The sequence below is a fragment of the Pantherophis guttatus genome, chromosome 1 (assembly GCF_059756535.1).
Source record: "Pantherophis guttatus breed Tessera chromosome 1, ASM5975653v1, whole genome shotgun sequence".
Lineage (NCBI taxonomy): Eukaryota > Metazoa > Chordata > Lepidosauria > Squamata > Colubridae > Pantherophis > Pantherophis guttatus.
Window position 1 is genome coordinate 71,817,099 of NC_142063.1, and position 20,596 is coordinate 71,837,694.

General features: G+C 39.1%; 1 protein-coding gene across 7 annotated transcripts in view; it reads right to left on the reverse strand.

The window, feature by feature from the left end:
• Positions 1-20,596, reverse strand: part of SIPA1L1 (signal induced proliferation associated 1 like 1) — a 177,117-nt gene that overhangs the window by 146,902 nt on the left and 9,619 nt on the right. For 5 of the 7 annotated variants that reach the window (XM_087882532.1, XM_034417688.3, XM_034417689.3 and 2 more), the window contains exon 2: positions 11,427-11,520. The exons of the other annotated variants lie outside the window; for them this stretch is intronic. The gene's annotated coding sequence lies outside the window, so the exon portion shown is untranslated. The remainder of the gene's footprint in view (positions 1-11,426; positions 11,521-20,596) is intronic. 7 annotated transcript variants of the gene reach the window in all.

Genomic DNA, 20,596 nt, shown 5'->3' on the forward strand with positions numbered 1-20,596 from the left:
ACCCGCGGCCCCTGGTGTCCAGAACCTGGTGAAAAATCGGGGGACCTGAGCAGTCTTCGGGCTTGCGAACAGATCGATTTGAGGAAGGCCAAATCATGTCACAATCTGGTGGAAAAAACGAGGGTACAATTGCCACTCCACCGAGTCAATCGGTGTTCTGCTCAGCCAGTCGGCATGAGTTTTGGAGGCCCCTGATATGTGTTCTGCTGGTAGAGATCTGCTGCCTCTCTCATCAGGATCATGGAATGAGTGCCCCCTTGTCTGTTCATGTGAGCCTTCGCCGTGACATTGTCTGTTCGAAGCAACACGCGGTGGCCCGACAGCTGATGTTTGAAGTGACAAAGCGCAAGATGTGCCACTCACAGTTCCAGCCAGTTGACATTGTTTCAGAGGTCTGTGGGTGACCATCGACCCTGTGTAAAGTGGTCATTGAGGTGGGTGCCCCATCCGAATAGGCTGGTGTCTGTGGTGAGAACTAGGCGCTGGGGCTCATGAAAGAGACAGCCTTTTGTAAGAGCCGATGACATGCACCAATCGAGAGATTTGAGGACCTTCAGGGGAACCGTGACCTGGGTCCTGGTGTTGCTGGTACCTGCCTTTTGGCTGGGTAGCAGAAGCCACTGAAGGGGCTGAGAGAGTAACCGCGCTCAAGGTACGATTGTCAAACATGAGATCATTTGACCCAAGAGTTGTGAGAACAAGAGAAGTCTCTTTTGAGAGACTTGACTTGTTGCACTGTGGCCTGGAGATTGGATAGCCTTTCTTGCGAAAGGAAGACCTGGCCAGACAAGGTGCAAATGCACGCCCCCAGATGGACAATCTTGGTGGAGGGCGTGAGATGGCTCTTCCCCCAATTCACAGTGAAGCCGTGGTCTTGGAGAGCGTTGATCATCACCTGGAGATCAAATTTTGCCTGTTGAAATGAGGGAGATTGAATTAATATATCGTTCAGGTAGCACTGCAATCTGATTGGAATAGCTCACAAGTGGGCTGCTACCACGTCCAGGAGTTTAGTGAATGTGCATGAGGCGGAAGAAAGTCCAAAAGGCATAGCCATGTATGAAAGTGGTCCCTGTTGTAGCAAAATCTGAGGAACCTTTTATGAGACAGTCTGACAGACATGGAGATACGACTCACGGAGATCTATGGATGCCAAATAATCTCCATGTCTGATGGCGCCTAAAATGCTATGCAGAGAGTGCATCTTGAAGTACCTGTACCATATATGTACATTCAGACGCTTCAGAACCAGTATGGGTCTATAGCCCCCTGATTTCTTCTGAACCAAGAAAATGATAGAATAGAAGCCGGAACCCCGATGCTCCGGCGGCACAGGTTCTACGGCTTGAATGGCCAGAAGGTGGCAAAGTTCGGCTTCCATTAGAGCTCTCTTGGAGGAGTCCATGAGAGGGGACAGTAAATGAACCTTCTAGGAGGTGTAGAAACGAATTCCAATGTGACCCCAAGGGAGACCATATGGAGAGCCCAAGCATCGGTGGTTGTGAGACTCCATGTGGATGTGAAATTAGCGAGATGACCTCCGACGGACCTCTGAATCAAGGTTTCACTTATTTCTGCGGAAGAGGCGAAAGGATGAACCCCGGAAGGGGCATCTGGACAAAGGCCAGTGTGGCCGATTTGATAGCCCAGGTGGCGGTTTGATGAGTCTTGCAGACCGAAGTTTCCACCTGTCTGTCCTCCATGCGCAGACCCTCGGCAGCATCTGAAGGAAGGATGCTAGAAGAGGTGAGACTAGCCAGAGGACCATCAACAACAGGAAGCTTAAGGAGGTCCTCAAGTTCCTGTTCCACGGTGTATAGCTTCCTGTCCTCGGAGGAAGCTATACACCGGAGTCACAATTGAATCCGGCTGGGACCATTGATGCTGGATTGTGTCAACGAAAATCTTAGGCTATGGAATGGTCTGCTGTTCCGTGACAGTTTTGGTAAACAGACTAGAGTTAGAGTTAGGACGATCTGAAGGTCCTTCAGGATTAACAAACCCAACTCCCATATTAGCAGTGATCTTTGCCTTATGTAATAAGGTCTTGAACATCTCATGATGGAATAGACCAGTGGAATGTGGTCTGTCTGCAGTCTCCTCCTCATCCCCAGAAAGCTTGTGATCAAAGGTCTCGCCTTCATCTATAAGCGATTGGTTGCTGTGGTGAGAAGGGGAAGGAGAATGGGCTTCCCGAGATAAGTCACTGTGACACAAGAGGCTTGCGGATCCTGGGCAGATGTTGATAATGGCGCCATTATTGAGTGAGAGCCGCATCGATCCCTCTGGCCACAGTTTGCGCAATGAGATCGCACATCTCCTGTGGCATGCTGGAAGTCTAGTTCTCCTCCTGATGGAGGCCTGCTATGGTCAGCGTGAAGGTGGCAGTTGGAATGGTAGCCCGAGGAAGTCTTGGTGGGTCTGTTCTGGTAGGAGATGGACTGATCTCCGATGAATGCAGTTTGTGAGCTTCTGCCCTCTTCTGTGCCTTGTCAAACTGCTTGTCCAAGGCCAGATGTCTTCTCCTTGCATCCTTCTCAGCTGCAGACAAAGATACTGCAGGAGATTTGGTTCTGGAGGAAGGATTCTTAGTTTTTTACCTGCCTCTGGGCTTGGTAGGAAGAGACTTGGATCTATGGGAAGGAGAATGGCTGAGGTCTGCCATCGTGTTAACTGGAGTCACCAGGAAAAAGCGAGAACCCAGATATGCTAAATGGTAATAATGAACCCCCAAAGCCAGCAAAATGACTTCAAAATTGAGGATTTTAAATGAATGCAATTGTGGCCAAACTTGAGGCAGAGCTGACAGAACAGCTCCAATGGCCCCTTAAACACAAATATAAAGAGGTCTAGAGCTGACACCACAGCTCTGCAAGCCTCAGGCTGGCAACAAAATGGCAGGAACCCAACGGAACAGGTCCACAGAGGCCTTGATATAAAGAGACAATGGCGCAGATCCAACACACAGCTCTGAAAATGCAGCTAATGCACAGGGCACAATCACGGAGAGCAGCCAACACAGCTCCTGAAAGACAGTTGCCCTTGCCCAGAAATGGAAGCTGGCAACACAGCTTCGCAATTGCCACGATCTTCAAAGGGAACAAAATGGCCACCAAGGCAACAAAGCCAGCCAACTGTGCAGGAGAAAGCTCAGTTCCAGCAACACGGAACTCTTCTCGATCTCCTCAGCACGAAGCCAATACCACAGCTTCCCTCGCACACCCCCGCCAGACTCACAGTTGGGAGAAGAGGGATCCGATCTTCTCCACATTGTTAAGTGCGATCGCTCCTCACTGGTAATGGCAACCGCACCAGAAAGGATACGAAGCAGCTGGGATGAAGCTGCTGCTCAACTGAGCGGCGCTGAAGCTGCGTGCAAGCCCAAAAGACACAGAAGCTCAGCAAATGTCGATTAAAGTCTTCCAGTAGAAAAATGGTCGAGTGAAGTTTTTCAAATGTGCTGATTAGAAAGTCCAGAGATGGGGAAAAAAAGCTGAATAGGTCTCTAAAGACCAGACTGAGTTATTAAACTGGAGTCACACAGTAAGTGGAGGAGTGTTTATTCAAATTTAACTCAGTCTCTGGCCAGCTGAGGGAAAACCCATCCAATGGACTCTCTAAGCAGCGCAAGGGAGAAGCCTGACATTCAGACAAATCTGCCATCCACAGGAACATAAACAACATCTGCATAAAAAGACTTCATCACCAGCAATCAACATCGGATGAGCAGAGAGTAAACTAAAATTAACACTACACCAATAGTCAAGAAGTAAACCACACCCCAATCAAGGAACTACCAAATCAGGCCAGAAAGCTAACAATAAACAACAGCCTAATTAGGAGCTATCAAGATCACACCTACCAAGACCGACAGGGCAAGCCATTAATATATAAAATGAGAGAAAACCCCACTCCCTTCTAGCTCTGATGTCAATAACAACTTGTCTTCAAAAAAACAACCAAACTAGGAGAGCATCAAAGACCTTACTTTTCTTTCTATAATCTATTCTGTCTAATCATCAAAATCATATTATCACGTCTGAGGGTTTTTTTGTTCATTTTTATGCAAAATGCCCATAAAACATAGCCAATAGCCTTCAATAAATGTAGGTAGTGTCTTTTCTCTAATCAAAGACTACATCCCAGCAAGATATGTCAATTTCATCAATCATTTCCTTATATGGGTAATGTCGAGTCTTTCCATCTCTGTGCATATAATAATCTCAATGCAGCAATCACATCTTGAAACCAAGTATGATTCATGTTGTGTATCCAAGCAAGCACGAGGGAAAGGCGGAGTAGGTGCACTAATATAAGCCATCTTCCTGTATAGATGAGCTCTACCTTTATTGGAGTTTCTACTAAGCTTTGTCTATGGCCTAGACACCATCCCTTTCTGAAAGAAAATGTTAAAGTTAGGTTAGTCAAGGCTTCCAAAAGATTGCAAATATTTGGTGGCTAAAAAAAATTAAATTTAGGGATATTTACAAATGATTTAAGGAGGAAGTTTGCATTTCACACTATTCATTTAGGAAACAAAAAGACCAAAACACCTCTTGGCAAGCAATAAACACCCAGGTAAGTAGAGATTAACACCAAGATTAATACTAGACAAATAGTAAACAATAGCTAATCAAGGAACAAGAAACACTCTCACCAGCTCTGAGAGAGCAAGCCAAGTCTTGTTTCATTCCTGAGAATTCTATTCATTAACAAAAGGAATTTCCAGATCTGAAGGTATAATACAATCCCTCCATTCTCTGTTCAAAGTGAATACTTTTTGAAACAAGTGTTTAATTAAGAGTCTTAAATGAGATTAAAGAGAGCCAGTTTGGTCTAGAATTTAAGTCACTGTTAGAAATCAGGAGACTGTGAGTTCTAGTTCTGCCTTAGCCATGACTTTGGGCCAGTCACTCTCTCTCAGTCCAATCTGTCTCACAGTATTGTTATAGAGAAAATAGGAGGAAGATAGGAATATTAGGTATGTTCACTGCTTTGGTTATTTATAAAAACAATAGAAGCAAGTTATAAAAAAGTGTAAACAATTATTTTATACAAAAATAACAATTAGTTATTTGTTAAACAGTCAATGACACATTTCATAACGTATCTGCAATATTTCCACTGCTTCTCTCCCATTTTCATCCCAACACAGCACTCTTTATTATTGCAACTGGAATCTGACTGTGCAGGTGTCACAAGGATTTGCTGCATGTAATGATGGCATATAATATTCCATAAAAAACTCAACACAAATATACTCCAATGTGATAAAAAAAATCTGGAATGAATAAGGACAAAATCTGACCCACAACTGTACTTGTAAGAGGCATGACTATTTTGTTCATTGCAAAACAAACACCATTCAAATTCTTCTAGTGCTCATTAGCTTTTTTTTTCCCAAAGGGCAAAATAACACCAGGGCAAACTTTCCACTCCCAGTCCTATCATGAGCTCATTTTTGTGAATTCACAGGGTGTAGACATGTATGTAGAAGACAAAGCACACAAAGGAATGCAACTAACTAGCTCCAAAAAAAATTTTTCTACTTTTATAATGGGGATATAAAACTGTTTCAGGATCATGATGGTGAAAGCAACATACAGGACTGGGAGATAGGAGAGAGTATATTTGATGATGCAAAATTAATATATACGTGTGTGTGTGTGTGTGTGTGTGTGTGTGTGTGTATTCAAACTGTTTATAAATGCAAATTATAGTACATTATAAATATATTATAAACTATATTTATAACATATTTGTAGTATTTTGCAAAATAATAAGCTGGTTTGAATATTTATCTTGTATGAGTAAAGTATTACTGAAGCTCTTAGAATTGACTTACACACACTATGGGCTCCTTCATGTAAACAAAGAACAAAATTTAAGAGATTGCATAAACTAAAATTCTGTTGGAATCTGCCAATTTTGTGTGCTCAAATCTCCCAAGTATTTGCAGAGCTACACCCTAAGTCAAAGTACTTAATTTCAGTGCAGCTACAATGGATATAGTCTACACATCCCTGTTAAAAGAGCCTTGGTAGTACAGTGGTCTAAAGCACCCTGTTATTAAGACCAGCTGCCTGCAATTACTGCAGGTTCGAAACTTACCAAGCTCAAGGTTGACTCAGCCTTCCATCCTTTCTAAGGTAGGTAAATTGAGGACCCAGTTTGTGGGGGCAATAAGCTGACTTTGTATAAATATACAAAAGGATGAAGGCTATTGTTTAACGTATTGTAAGCCATCCTGAGTCTCCGGAGAAGGGCAGCATATAAATCAAATTAAAAAAAAAAAAAGTGCCAGGTTTTTTTTGAGATGTGAAAAAATCAGATCAAGATAAATCACTTCAGAATTTTTTTTCCACCTTTAATGTAATAAGCTATATAATTCAATTGAAAATATAAACAGAAATCTTTTTTGGGGGGGGCATACAATAACATGGTTGTACATGCATGCACACCCTTAAACTAACACTTTACTGAAGCATGACAGCATTCAGTCTTTTGTGGCAGGAGCTTAGCAACATGGCACATCTTGCATTGGGAATCTTTGCCTTCTGTTCCTGCAAAAACAGTCCAAATCTGTATGATTGTGAGGGCCTCTCACATAGCCCTCTTCAGGTCATCCCACAGATTTTCGATTGGATTCAGATCCGGACTCTGACTGGACCATTCCAAAACTTCGATCTTTTTTTGGTGTAGTCATTTTTTTGTTGATTTGGAGGTAAGCTTTGGGTTGTTGCTGTGTTGAAAGGTGAAATTCCTCTTCACCTTCAGCATTTTAGTAGAGGCTTGAAGGTTTTGTGCCAAAATTGACTGATATTTCTGAACGGTTGTTAATTCTTTCTTGACTAAAGCCCCAGTTCCAGTTGAAGAAAAGTAGCCCCAAAGGACAGTGCTGCAGGACCATGCTTCGCTGTGGGTCTGGGATACTTTTAGTGATGTGCAGTATTGTTTTTGCACCAAACATACTTTTTGGAATTATGGCCAAAAAAATTCCACCCTGGTCTCATCACATCATAACACATTTTCTCAATACCTTTGTCAGACTTGATGTAGGTTTTTGCCAAAAAAAGAAACCTGAAATAATTTATCTTGGCCTGACTTGGCATGCGATAATATAAGCCACCCCAGCAAAATAATCCCCCCCACCAACTACTTACACGCATGCGCAGCCGGTTCCACTATTTCCTCTGGTTGCTTGCCGTGCAATCAAAATGAGTTGAGGAGGCGAGGCCAGAGGGGGAGGGGAAGGTAGGGACATGTCCTCCCCTCCCTGGTCTTCGCGCCAGCCGAGCGGTCCAACATGTCCCACCCCAATGGCAACAGCAGCCTCGCTTCTCCCACCACTCCTCTCGATAAAGAGGCGGCCGGGAAGGGAAGCAGCCAGGCTGCAATTGCCATTGGGATAGGATGGGACGTGTTGGGCCATGAGACGCGTGTCTTACCTTTCCAGCACCATCGCTCCATGCGTCTCGCTTCTCCCCTGCCCCACCTGCCAGAAACGAGTCTTTGTGAGACTCGTTGTGCCGCTGGTGCCACCTCGTAAAGCAGGACTCTGCAAGGCTTGTGCCGTTGCATGCAGGAACAGAAGCACTGCCACGAGGTTGACATACCGATGCAGCCGCAAGCGGCAGGACACCAACTGTCCCAATATGATAAAGCTCGCGGCGGTGCTACAGTTCGTGCATACAACAGCACAAGCCTTGCAGAGTCCTGCTCCACGAGGAAGCGGCGGTGGCAGGACATGTCAGGGCAGCGGCCGGCATGAAGAACGGGGAGGGGAGGCAACGGCAGTGACGGAACATCCAGTCCCACTCTCGCTGCCTCCTGCACCCCCAAAATAATAAGACACCCGTCCCCTTATAAAGCCAAGTCCTTATTTGGGGGGTCAAAAGAAAATAAGACCCTGTCTTATTTTCAGGGAAACACGGTATTGGCCTCACAAAAAAATCTCAATATTATAAAGACAAACTGAATACTATACCTATGATTTCTCTCATATTGCTAAATTACCAAGAAGCAATTAAACCAACTGAAGCTTTTGTAAGCATCCTTTAATGTCTATTGAGGCATTAAGCATTGTGCAGTGGAAAAAAATGACAAAAGATATAACTTTATAGGTATATCCAAGACTTGGTAGTGTAAGTCCCACAACAGAAAATATAGCTAGTGTTGATTCAATTTGTTCAAAAGTATCAGAAGCAATAAAATGGGAGGATGAGCTGAATTACAGGTAGTTCTCAGTTAACAATTGCCCTGTTTAATGACTGTTCAAACTTATGACAGCACTGAAAAAATAGCTTTATGACCAGTTCTTGAACTTACAACCATTGCAGCATCCTCTCCATAACATGATCACTATTTGTGAGCTTCACAGCTGGCTTACAACAAGCAAAGTCAATGAAGAAGGGCAATAAATTACGGTCACATGATGTCATACTAAAAGACCATGTTGCTTAGCAATGGAGTTGTGGTCCCAATTGCAGTAATTAAGTGATGACTACCTGTGCGTGTTAACAATGCCTCTATTTCTACAAAGGAACAAATGTGAAATATGTGGCATTATTAAGAGCATCTATATTAACATTAATACAGGCCGTATTAAAATCAGAAAGTAGTGATGATTGAAGACTTCAATTATATGATATTTGTCTGTCTACAAAGTATGGCCTCTCTTTGAAATTCCTTATTTACCTCACTACAAACTTTCTCCTTCAGAGTCTGGAGGAAGTATAATCAAGCATTCACGCTGGTCTTTAAAAATTGATTTTAATATACTCAGACCAATGATAAGTATGACTCCATAGTAAGAAATGTTAACAGAAAGAGTTCATCTTTCATGAACTCTTGAAAGCGAAGTTGGAAAAAGTTGCCTGTGGCTCAGCAGACTAAAAGCATTGTGATTAACACCAGCTGTCTGCAATTACTATAAGTTCGAATCTCACCAGGCTCAAGGTTGACTCAGCCTTCTATCCTTTCTAAGGTAAATGAGGACCCAGTCTGTGGGGGCAATAAGATGACTTTGTATAAATATACAAAAGTATGAAGGCTATTGCTTAACGCATTGTAAGCCGCCCTGAGTCTCCGGAGAAGGGCAGCATATAAATCAAATTAAAAAAAAAAAAAACCCAAAAAAAGACAACTCCTGAAACTTAGAAACAATTTAAAAATAAAATTTGAGAGATGAAAAAAGGGATATGTCCCAAAAATGTATGCTTACAGAGGGCTAACAATGGTAAGGATAATAATTTTTACCTTCTGCTAAACTATTTTGGCAGAAAATAAGGTAAAGAATCCCTGCAGATTTTACTCCACTAGTCATTGCTGACTGTAGGGGGGGCGCTACTCCTCTCCGTTTCAAGGGCCATTGAGCCAGCTCTGTCCAAATTACGTTTCCGTGGTCATGTGGCCAGCATGACATCATGGAGCGCTGTTACCTTTCCACCAAAGTGGCATCCATGCATCAACTTTCAGTTTTGCATGCTTTCAAACTGCTAAGTTGGGTGAGGACGGGATCTTATCCATCGCACAATGCTTGGATATTGAACCTAGGCTGTCAATTCCCCCGACAACAAGAGCAGCGTCTTAACTACTGAGACATCATGCCATCCCATTTTGGCAGTAAAAATACAAAAATTACAAGTGCACATAAAAATCAGCATGTATGCATACACACATGCAGAGACTGTGGTTCATACTGTACCTAGGAAACATTATTGCCTATTTTGTGAAAGAAACCTACTAGTTGCCAGATAATACCTATATCCTTTTTGCATTCATTATGATCAAAAATGATTCTGAAGTGTCAGTCAAAGACCTGCTCAGCAAAATACTACAGCTAGTCCTCAACTTACAACAGTTCATTTTGTAACCATCCAAAATTACAACAGCATTGAAAAAAGTGACTTATGACCATTTTTCACACTTATCACCATTGTAGCATCCTTATGGTCACGTGATCAAAATTCAGATGCTTGCCAACTGACTTATATTTATGACCGTTGCAGTGCAGGATAATGCGATCAACTTTTGCAACCTTATAAGCAAAGTTAATGGGGAAGCCAGATTCACTTAACAATCGTGTGACTAACTTAACTGCAGTGATTCACTTAACTGTGGCAAGAAAAATCGTAAAATTATGCTTATAGGGTAAAGAGTCTTGGACATCTTTTTTCTCCTTATAATTTTTTAACCTGGGGAGAAGGAGGGATATTTGTATGTATATTAATGAAGGATAAAATTTTATAAAGCAACTGGGGTTTTTTTGTTTGTTTGTTTATAAAGCATATGGAAAGTATCTTTAAAAGACTTTAAATAGGCCCTTATGATATATGCTTGAAACATATATTTTGGTTTTTAGGTAGGGATATATTATGGCAAACAAAAGTATAAAGTGGCCTATCACAAAACGTTGCTTGGCTAAAGTTGGTTGTAAGTCCTCAACTTACAACCATAACTGAGCCCAAAATTTCTGTTGCTAAGCAAAACATTTGTTAAGTGAATTTTGTCCCATTCTATTGTTCTTAATAGCTCTGGCCTCTAATCATCAACTACCAGGCAATAAGGAAACACTCTGTCAACAAGAGCAAATGATATTTCATTTCTTTCAAAACTGTATTTATTCATCAAGAATAGTAAGTGTCAGAAGTCTTCAGCTTAACAACTGCAAGTTTGCAGGCTTGCAAGCTTACAGGAAAGATATTCTAATTCCTACAGTAGACAAATAGATAGAAATGGATGGAACTATCACAGATGGCTAAATTAACTTCTCTAATCAAAGAAAATAATATATCCAACTTTATTACTACTGATACTTGGAAACCGCTTCTGGATTTTGTGCTTGAGATGGGAAAAAATGAAACTTTGATTTTGAGTTTTGGTGATTAGATAAGTTTGTTATAGAAATGTCTAGTTCACATTTAAGTATGTAAAAGTAAAAAGTTGAGTTTGTAATGTTATTTTATTTTATTCTAGTGCACTAAAAAGAATCAGAAGTAATGCTTTCCTTTCTTTTTTCCCCTTTGCCTTATGCTTCTTTTTTTTCTCTCTCTTTTTTCTTCTCGGTTTTCCCACTGTTTTCATTTTCATTTCTATTTTATACTTTGATAAGTTTAATAAAATTATTATAAACAGTTGCAGGCTATGGAATGCAGGTTGTCACTCTCAAAATGATCTACATTTTATTTTTATTTTTTGTTTCACTGTATTATAATGCCCATTCCAAACATATGAACTTAAAGTAGCTGAACAGTCATAGAAATCTTATGTCTTCCAAATAGTTATATTTCATAAGAATAGTAATCAGCACATCTGGGGAGCTTCAGCTTGGGAACAGACTGAAGAGTTCAGCAATCTGCTGTAAACATCAAGTTTATTTACATAAAAAGCTAAATTACATACTGCTTTAAATATTATAATCTTACCTTCAAATATATTATTTTAATCACACAGAAACATCATTTTTCAGTTGATATTCCTTTTTTCAGCATCTAAGCACGGTATATCCATGTATTTCACCTGCACAATAAATCAATTAGGGAGAGGGCAGAGACAGAGGGGAAAAGATTATTTCAAAAGCATGTGGCATTCTTTGGTTTCTGATTGCAAACAAACTTTTTTTTTTTTGCATTTAACTACCTCCAACCTCCTCATCCCATGAATATAATTCTGTGCCCTAAATTGTGATTTAGAAATAATCAATAGAAAACTAACATCTCTAGATACATTGAAATATTTTATTTGTTATAGAGCATAAAACTCTGTATATGTATTCTATGGCAGTGGAAGAAACCTTTTTTTAAAATTCCAAATTCACTTTGGAATTCGCTATACACATATTACAAAATATATTCACCTACACATTTTTTCATATTTCTATAAAGGAAATATTGTTTTAATCCCCAAATGAATGCAGCAATATTCACTGAGGAATTACTTTTATACATTCAACTGACCACTGCAAGTTTTTCTGCAGTGAACGCACTAATTTTCCTATCAAAATCTGTTTTGTTTCAGCTGGAAAAATTGAATTCTTGAGCTCGATTTTAATCCCTGGAAGGTTTAGATTTGTTACTTTTTTCTATTTTAAATTATGCAATTTTTCTTTTTATTCTTGAATTTGTACTGATTTAAGGTCCATTGACTGACCACATTTAAAGACAAACCGGAGAAATAAAGCATTGGAAAATCTTAAGTCAATGGTATGAAACTAGAGAGTACTGTAATGAGAACGTCATGAGAGTTTTTTTTTAATGATCTATTACTTACAAGCTAAGCTGACAGGAGACAACACTTACACAATTACAATTGAATATATTATATATGACAAGAAATCTTAAGCTCGCCCCATAATGCAATATGTCCTTTAAGTACTCAAGTTAGATACTCAAAAACTTTGAATGGGGACTCCAGATATTTATTTTAATGTTTGAAGGTCACAGTGCCATAACTAGTACAAGTAGTCTGCAACTTACAACAGGTCACCTAACAACTGTTTAAAATTACAACGGCCCCAGAGTAAACTGTCCTAAAATGCTGTGTCAACATACACACACACGATCATGTGAGTATATTCTAGGCATTTGACAACTGTCTTGCCTTGACGAATGGTGGCAGCCCTTATGGTCACGACCATAATTTGCTTTGGTCACATAATGTTACTTCATTATACTCTTCCCAGGGTGGATAAAAATCGATTTTTAAAATTTTTTTAAAAAATCATATTTTTTTAATTTAAATCGGATTTTTTTTTTTATCAAATTTATTTTAATAAAATGCTTTTGGAGTAAAAATCTATCTAAAGATAGTTTTCTATTTAAGTTACATTAAATATTTGGTTTATTCAGCATGAAATGGAACTTAGTTATGTAGCATATTCTGAAATATTGGGACTGTCAGTGAGTCAACAGCGGGTCAGAGGAGGAGCTGTTGCAGGACAGAGATGACAGTTGCTCTTTAAAAATTATGATTTAAATTGACTTGATTTAAATCCCTCGGGAGTTGGGCTGCATAAAAATGCGACAAATAAATAAATAAATAAATAAATAAATAAATAAATAAATAAAATCAAGCCTTTTTACTAGCAATTTAAACCATGATTTAAATTGTGATTTAAATTGACTTGATTTAAATCAAATCCACCCTGACCCTTCCCAATTTGGCAAGCCTTAACTCTTGCAAATTAGCAGATGAAGAAAAATCCTGTATCATTCTGATGCATTTCCTCTCACCATCCTATCTATCTATCTATCTATCTATCTATCTATCTATCTATCTATCTATCTATCTATCTATCTATCATTGTTGGTATTACTGTACACTGTCCAGTAGTCACTTCATGTGAATGGGCAGCCATATAAATTTGACAATTTTCTTCCTATAATGGGTGTTATATAATAATAGCACTTAGACTTATATACCGCTTCACAGTGCTTTATAGCCCTCTCTAAGCAGTTTACAGAGTCAGCATATTTCCCCAACAATCTGGGTCCTCATTTTACCACAGAAGGGTGGAAGGCTGAGTCAACCTTGAGCCTGGTGAGACTAGAACTGACAAACTGCAGGCAGGTGGCAGGCAGCAGAAGTAGCCTATAGAACTGCATTCTAACCACTGCGTTACCACAGCTCATATATGAATGAACCAGAACTTTATTCCCATGAGACAGTTAATGAGGGTATAACAGACTGCTATTTGTTAAGAACTAATTCATACATTCCAATTTGCAAGACTTCATTAAGCATAGTTAACCAAAAGACTTGGAGAAGAAAGAAGAAGGGAAAGGGATATCTAGGAGGCAGGGTTCAAATGAAGAAAAAAAAAATAGAAACACATTTTGAAATCCTTTAATAATAAACACTGCTGTGACCTGTAAGGTTTTTTCCCATTCCATCAGGATTCCATGAGGATCCTGAACTGAAATTCATAAATAAAAGAGAACTGTTTTTAAAATGCAATGCTTGGGAAATGCAATTGGCAAAAGGAACTAGGCAGATGAGATATTTTCTAAATTCTTTTGTAAGATATGCTCTGAATGTTTTTCTATTAATCCAAACTATGTAATCAGACCTGGTAGATAACTGATACCTGGACAGAAAAACAACTTTCCAGACGTATCAATCTTCCCTGACTTAGAGCCCTCTGAATGAATGCCTTCCCAGCATCTCTCATCCACAAAAAGTTGGACAGAATAGGCATAGTATTTGGTGTGCATCAAATTTAATAAGATGGCCAATTTCTACACCAAACTTTGCTACATATGGTGCGGGGGGGGGGGGGGGGGGCTGAACAATTAACAGTTAAATTAAAAAATAATTTTAAAATATTTACTAGAAAACAAAATAAGGCAAGAACCACAAAATGCCCAGTTTAAATCTCTTCTCACTTAGATTTGTTTAAATTAATGTTTTAATTTTACTCCCCTTTTAAACTATTGCTGTAAAAATTATGCAAATGATCTGTGTATTTTTCCATGAATATTTGCATTAATTATATAATTCTACTATGATCTATTAATGTTTTATTAAGATAAAGTAAATAATTTGCTCATCTTAACAAGTTTGTGATCAGACAGATTTTTAACTTGGCTAAACTTCCAACATGTATTTCTAATTTACACAACAAAGATTCTCAAGGAATTCCTTTGATAAATCTTACGTTTATTCTAGTGAAATAGGGAGATTTCACATTCAAGGTTAACTGTCAAAAGCAGTATCTTACATCGCCTATTAAATTTGTTCTGCTCTGTGAAAGTCAAACATCTTCATTCACTAAGATGAAAAAGAATTACCGGTATGTTAACAACAAACTCATATATTTAACAACAGAAGCCTTGAAGTTTGGACCCCCCATTTCTTAGCCTGACTTCTGGAACAATTCTGCTCCATCTGCTACATGACAATCCTTTAAACAATTTGAACAGAGACATCATGTCCACAATCTTCTCTTCTCTAGACTAAATAAACTGTACCTAATGCCTCCAATCACTCCTCCTAGGTTTTTCCTACAGGTACCATATAAACTTGTCTACTCTCCTCTGGATATGCTCCACTTAATCACTGTTTTTCTTAAAATGAATATTCTAGGTGTGGTTTCATCTTGACACTATGCCTCTCTCAATAAACCCTAGAATTTGCTTTGGGCAGCTGCATGGCAGTCTTATCTCATGTTCAATGTGTGATCCACCAAAATGCACATATTGTTTGAGAGTCAATCTGGTACAGGAGCTAAGGTACTGGGCTAGAAACAAGAAAATCTTGAGTTCCAATTTCCCTTAGATATGAAATCTGGCTAGGTGACTTTGGACCAATCACCATCTTTCAGGTCAAACCATCTCACAGGGCTTTGTGGACAAAATAGGAGATGGAAGTGTTAGATATGCACATTTCCTTGAGGTTGCCAAAAATAAAAATGGGATAATAAATACATGCATATAAAATGTTGCTGCTAGTGAATGTATATGGATTCTATATGCTTTGGAGTCTTCCTATAGGAGTTCATTCTCCAGGTTAAAATTGCTGGTTTCTGCTCCTTTTTCAGACTAACAACTTCCTGAAATGCTCTACATCAACCGCAAATTCAATAATCATATTGTCTGTCCTCTCATTCAAATCATTCATAAATATATTGAACAGCAGTGGGCCAAGAGCAGAGTTCTATAATATGTCACTCAACACTGTTCTTGATAAACCCATGTTGACTTCTGCAAAGCAATGTATTCTTGACCAAAATAACTGCTTAATATTCTGTTCCAGTGTTTTAGTCAGTATTGATATCAAACTGAATGATCTCTAATTATCAAGAATTTTATTTGCCCTTCACAAATTATCTTGCACTATGCTAGACCTCAAAGAAGGCAGGGGCTGCAAATTACTTTCTATTAAGAAAATTTCTCTTTGAATAAGAAACTAAGTTGCTATTTTCCAATTCCACTCCTATCCTGCAGCTATGTACAATGTATCAATCTCTTCAGAGCTATGAAAGCGTCTTACATTACCCATTCATGAATTGCCAACAGAGTTTCATCTTGTACAGAGGTGTTTGTTTTTCAGCAAAGGCAAGATAGGTAGGTAGCTAGGTAGCTAGGTAGGCAAGCAGGCAGGCAGGCATGCACACACACACAAACAGGTATCAAACACAGCAGATTTGGAAAGTTCTGGGTTCAATATATCCTCCCAACTGAGAGTGTTATCAAAGAATGAAATTGAGGTGTATAGTTAGATTACAATTTCCTTGCTGCCTTTTAATGGTCATGATTCTTTCTCTCTCAAGGCAATCTGTACTGCAGATTATCTACAATCCCCAAATGTTACTGATCAGGTTTGTCTACAGGTTTTTTTTCTCTTTTCCTTTAACATTAATCTGCCACAAAACCAGTAAAACAGCATAGGTACCGGTATGAACAGGATTGGGGGGGGGGTCAAATAAAAAATTCCCTTATATATATTTACCTTCCTGCCTCTTTTGGTTCCTGCCCATTCTCTATATAGGAAGCAATGATATACAGACATTGGGAGGAAGAGACAAATAATATCCCTTCCTATTCATTTGGCTATTGAGCTTAAATTCTTGCTCTTCTCGGATGGGTTAAAATGTACGGTAATTGAATACTGGGGAAGGCATATGAATAGAAAATGAATATTAGCTCTCCTTTCTCTCTTAGGAATTCCAACTTCAGTCATAGAGATATCTGCAATTAAGAGTTTGTCTCTTTCTCAACTACAGATAGTACTCGATTTACAACCACAACTGAGCCCAAAGTTTTCATTGCTAAGTAAGACAGTTGTTAAGTGTATTTTGCTCCATTGTACAACCATTCTTAGTTGTACAATGTTAAGTGAATGCCACAGTTAAGTGAATCATTGCAATTGTTAAGTCAGTAACACAGTTAAGTGAATCTGGCTTTCCCCCTGAGTTTACTTGTCAGGAGGTCGCAAAAGGTGATCAAATGACTCCAGGATCCTGCAACCATCAAAATATAGGCCAGTCACCAAGCATCTGAATCCCACGTGACTACAGGGATGATGCAATTGTTATTAGTGTGAAATACAGTCACTTTTTTCTGGCCACTGTAACTTCAAACAGTCACTAAATGAATGGCTATAAATCAAGGAGTAGTCATGCTAAAAATATAACAATATGTTTATTTAAAAAATAAGACCCTCTGAATTTCAAAGGTTTTGATTCCAGGTAAGAATACAATGAGGTTCACTTTGAATGTTCTTTCCCAGGCATACACATAAAATCTCAAGCAACTTTTAACTTCAGCTGTGACAAATGCTTGAAATATCAAGCAACAGAATTCATACAGCAATACCAAAACAAGATCCATATTTTTACAATGATTTAATAATATTCTGAAACTAATAGTCATTTTAACATATTATTTAACCTATTATTCCATTCACTCTGGATCCCTGTTAAAATGAAGTCACACAAATCTAGGAGACATTTTGAAAGTACAGAATCTTTGGGAAACAAATGAAAGGCTACTTTGAGTTTCTTTTAACGATTTTGTGTACTATGTTAAAAATACCAATCGCCTATGTCTTATTGTTAACTTTTCTAGATTTAGCCCTTAAGGACAAAGGTTGTAGCATGATTGTTACAAATACAAAGCAATGAGATATTGCTGCATTATTCGCATTAGTACACAAGTCCCCATCCTTTAACATCAGGAGTGGGGAAGGAAGATGAGGAAACCATTATGGTGAGAAGTAAAAAAAAAAAAAAGTAGTTCTGAATCCAAGATGAAATCTATTAAAATAACTCAACTTTTCCAAGGATATTGTCAGCTGCAGAAGCATCACCATCTCAAACACTTTGCCCCAAGAAAGGTAGTCTTAATCTTGCAGTGGCAATTGAGATTGGAAATTCACTCATTAAATGATGTGGTCATTAAAGCACGATTGCATCTTTTAGTAAATACGAATCCCTGCAGTCTCAGCTGCTGTTGTTAACTGAATCTCACTGTCATTCAGTGAGGACACCTCCTGCCAGCTTCCCACAACCAAAGTTAGAGTCATAATAAATTAAAATATAATGTACACCATTGCAATTGTGTTTAATTACCCATGAACATATAAATCTAAAATATTATAATCTATGAAGTAAAAATATGCATCACCTAAAATGAGATACAGGTGGTCCTTGATTTGCGACCACAGTTGAGCTCAAAATTTCCACTGCTAAGCAAGTCAGCTGTTAAATGAGTTTAGCCCCATTTTACAACCTTTCTTGACATAGTCATTAAATGGATCACTGCAGTTGTTCAATTAGTAACACAACTGTTAATCTGGCTTCATTGATTTTGCATGTTAGAAGGTCATAAAAGGTGATCACATGACCCAGGGACACTGCAATCCTCATGCCATTGCCAAGTGTCCGAATTTTAATCATGTGACTATGGAGATGCTACAACAGGTGTGAAAACCAGTCATGTTTCAGTGCTTTTGTAACTTCAAATGGTCAGTAAACGAACAGTTGTAAGTCAAGGTTTACCTGTAGTTCATATGTATTAATACTAAAGTGATAAATAAAACAAAAGTGGTTATTTCTGTGACCAGTTGTGCCTTAATTTCCTTGAAACAACACACAATTTGGCCATTGCGCAAGTGATAAAGGGTTTCAAGATAGCTTGCATGGAAGATGCAAACCTAGAAGATGGTTTGCATGGAAATTGTCCAGCCTTCCTGAAAATTTACATATTAGGAACAGAATATAAGCAGACCTGATATCCCTGTAAAATTTATAGAGTAATGATACATGCAAAATTGTTTCAATCTCCTTGTCACCACATGGGCAGGTATGCTTGGTTAATGGGATTTTGGAGTATCTGCCTTGCAGCAGTGTGGATGGTTAAGATGTTATGCCTGGCTTTGAAAAATGCTATTTTCAGTTTGGAGAAAATTACATTTTGTAGCTATCTTGCTGTTTCCCAAGGGCCCTTATTAATCCAATTTCTGCCACGTTGGGGCAGCCTATTAACTTCTGTCTGAAACTCCATATTCCTTTATTCTTTGGGTGAGTAGTTTTTTGGTCATATCCTAAAGAAATTAGGAATAGTACAGAAAGCACATCTAATGCCAGTTTCTGCTGTATGGCCTATTTACAGGTAGAAGGAAAATTGTCTATTAAAACCACAGGGGTCAGTCCGGGAAGAATTGGATTTTCAGCCAATAATTAATTCTCCTCTTCCAGGCCCTTACCAGGATTGCACGTATTCCTGACTCCAGACTTAACTGAGTGTTTGCTTTGCACTGGGTGGAGCAAGGATTGATCTCAAAAAAATTGTTTGCACTATTTTCAGCACATCCTCCTTTGCATAAATTCCTACTTGTGCACCATAAATGATTTGGGCCAGTGGTTTGGCCTCAAAAAGTTTTAATGCTGCAGGGATTGATTAGCTTCCTCTTGTGTAAAAGAACTGCTTAAGAGCACTTATGGACCTCAGAACTAGCTGCACTATATATTTCTGATGTGCATTCCAGGTGCCTTTAAAATTGAAAACTACCACAAGGTATTTAAATGCAGTAACCTTCTCTAATTTGCTCCCTTTTACTCTTTAGGATTATTGAACAGCTCTCTTAGCAAAGACCAGAATTTTAGATTTTTCAAATTAGGAAGGAGGTGATTTTGTCCTCATACCAAAATATCGCTGATATTGCTTTTTCAACCCTGAAGGGGTTTAGTTATTATTTTATCTTTGTTATACTACTATTTTTATTTGATTTTTGTTTGGTATTATATTTTGTCAGATGTTGTTGATCTTTGACCAAATAAACACCTTTCTTAAGGTATACATGCAGCAATATTTTCAACACTATTTTGACCCACCTCTACTCATTCTTGGCTAACATGAATAAGCCAGGATAGAGAAAAGGCAAAAGAGAAAATACTAGTTTATTAGCAAACATTAGCTTTCAGTGGAAATCACCAATTAAGGTCAGAGGCCCCATCTATTCATTCCCACCAATCAGGCAGCCAGCTTGGTTCCCCCTAGTCAGGACACTAATGCTGACACTGCTTCTGTCTTTGCTAATCAGACCCATTGAAGCAACAAAGGCCTTCACAGGACCCTCCTGCTCTCTGCTCCCCCACCCCCTTTTAAGAGTGCCAAGATCCCAATCTCTTCCAACTCCAGCAAGAGCCCTTGCCAGCCTTACAATAATCTTCCATTAGACTATTAACTGGAAAGCAGGTTCTGTGCAAGTGGCAAACATTTGTCTTGCAGGTATGGGCATCCCCAGATGAAGTGGGGAGTCTTTTCTCTAAGTCCACCAGCACTGAACCCAGTCCACCACGTATATAAATCCTGTGAGACATTGCTACCTCTGCAGTTCTGCAAGGTTGACAACAGACCCCAATTATCACTTCATCATAACTTCCACAAAGCACTTGTTCTGGAGGGGCTCCAGGACTGATACTTATCATAAATTAGTAAAGCATTAAAATGCTGTAGTCACTAATGCGGGGGTGGGGACCCGAGAGATGGGGACCATCTCAGTCTGTACAACAGTACCTGCATGGCTACTGTGATCTGGAATCCTTCAACCACAATATGACATATTACAGGTGGAGGAGGAAGGCATGGAAGGA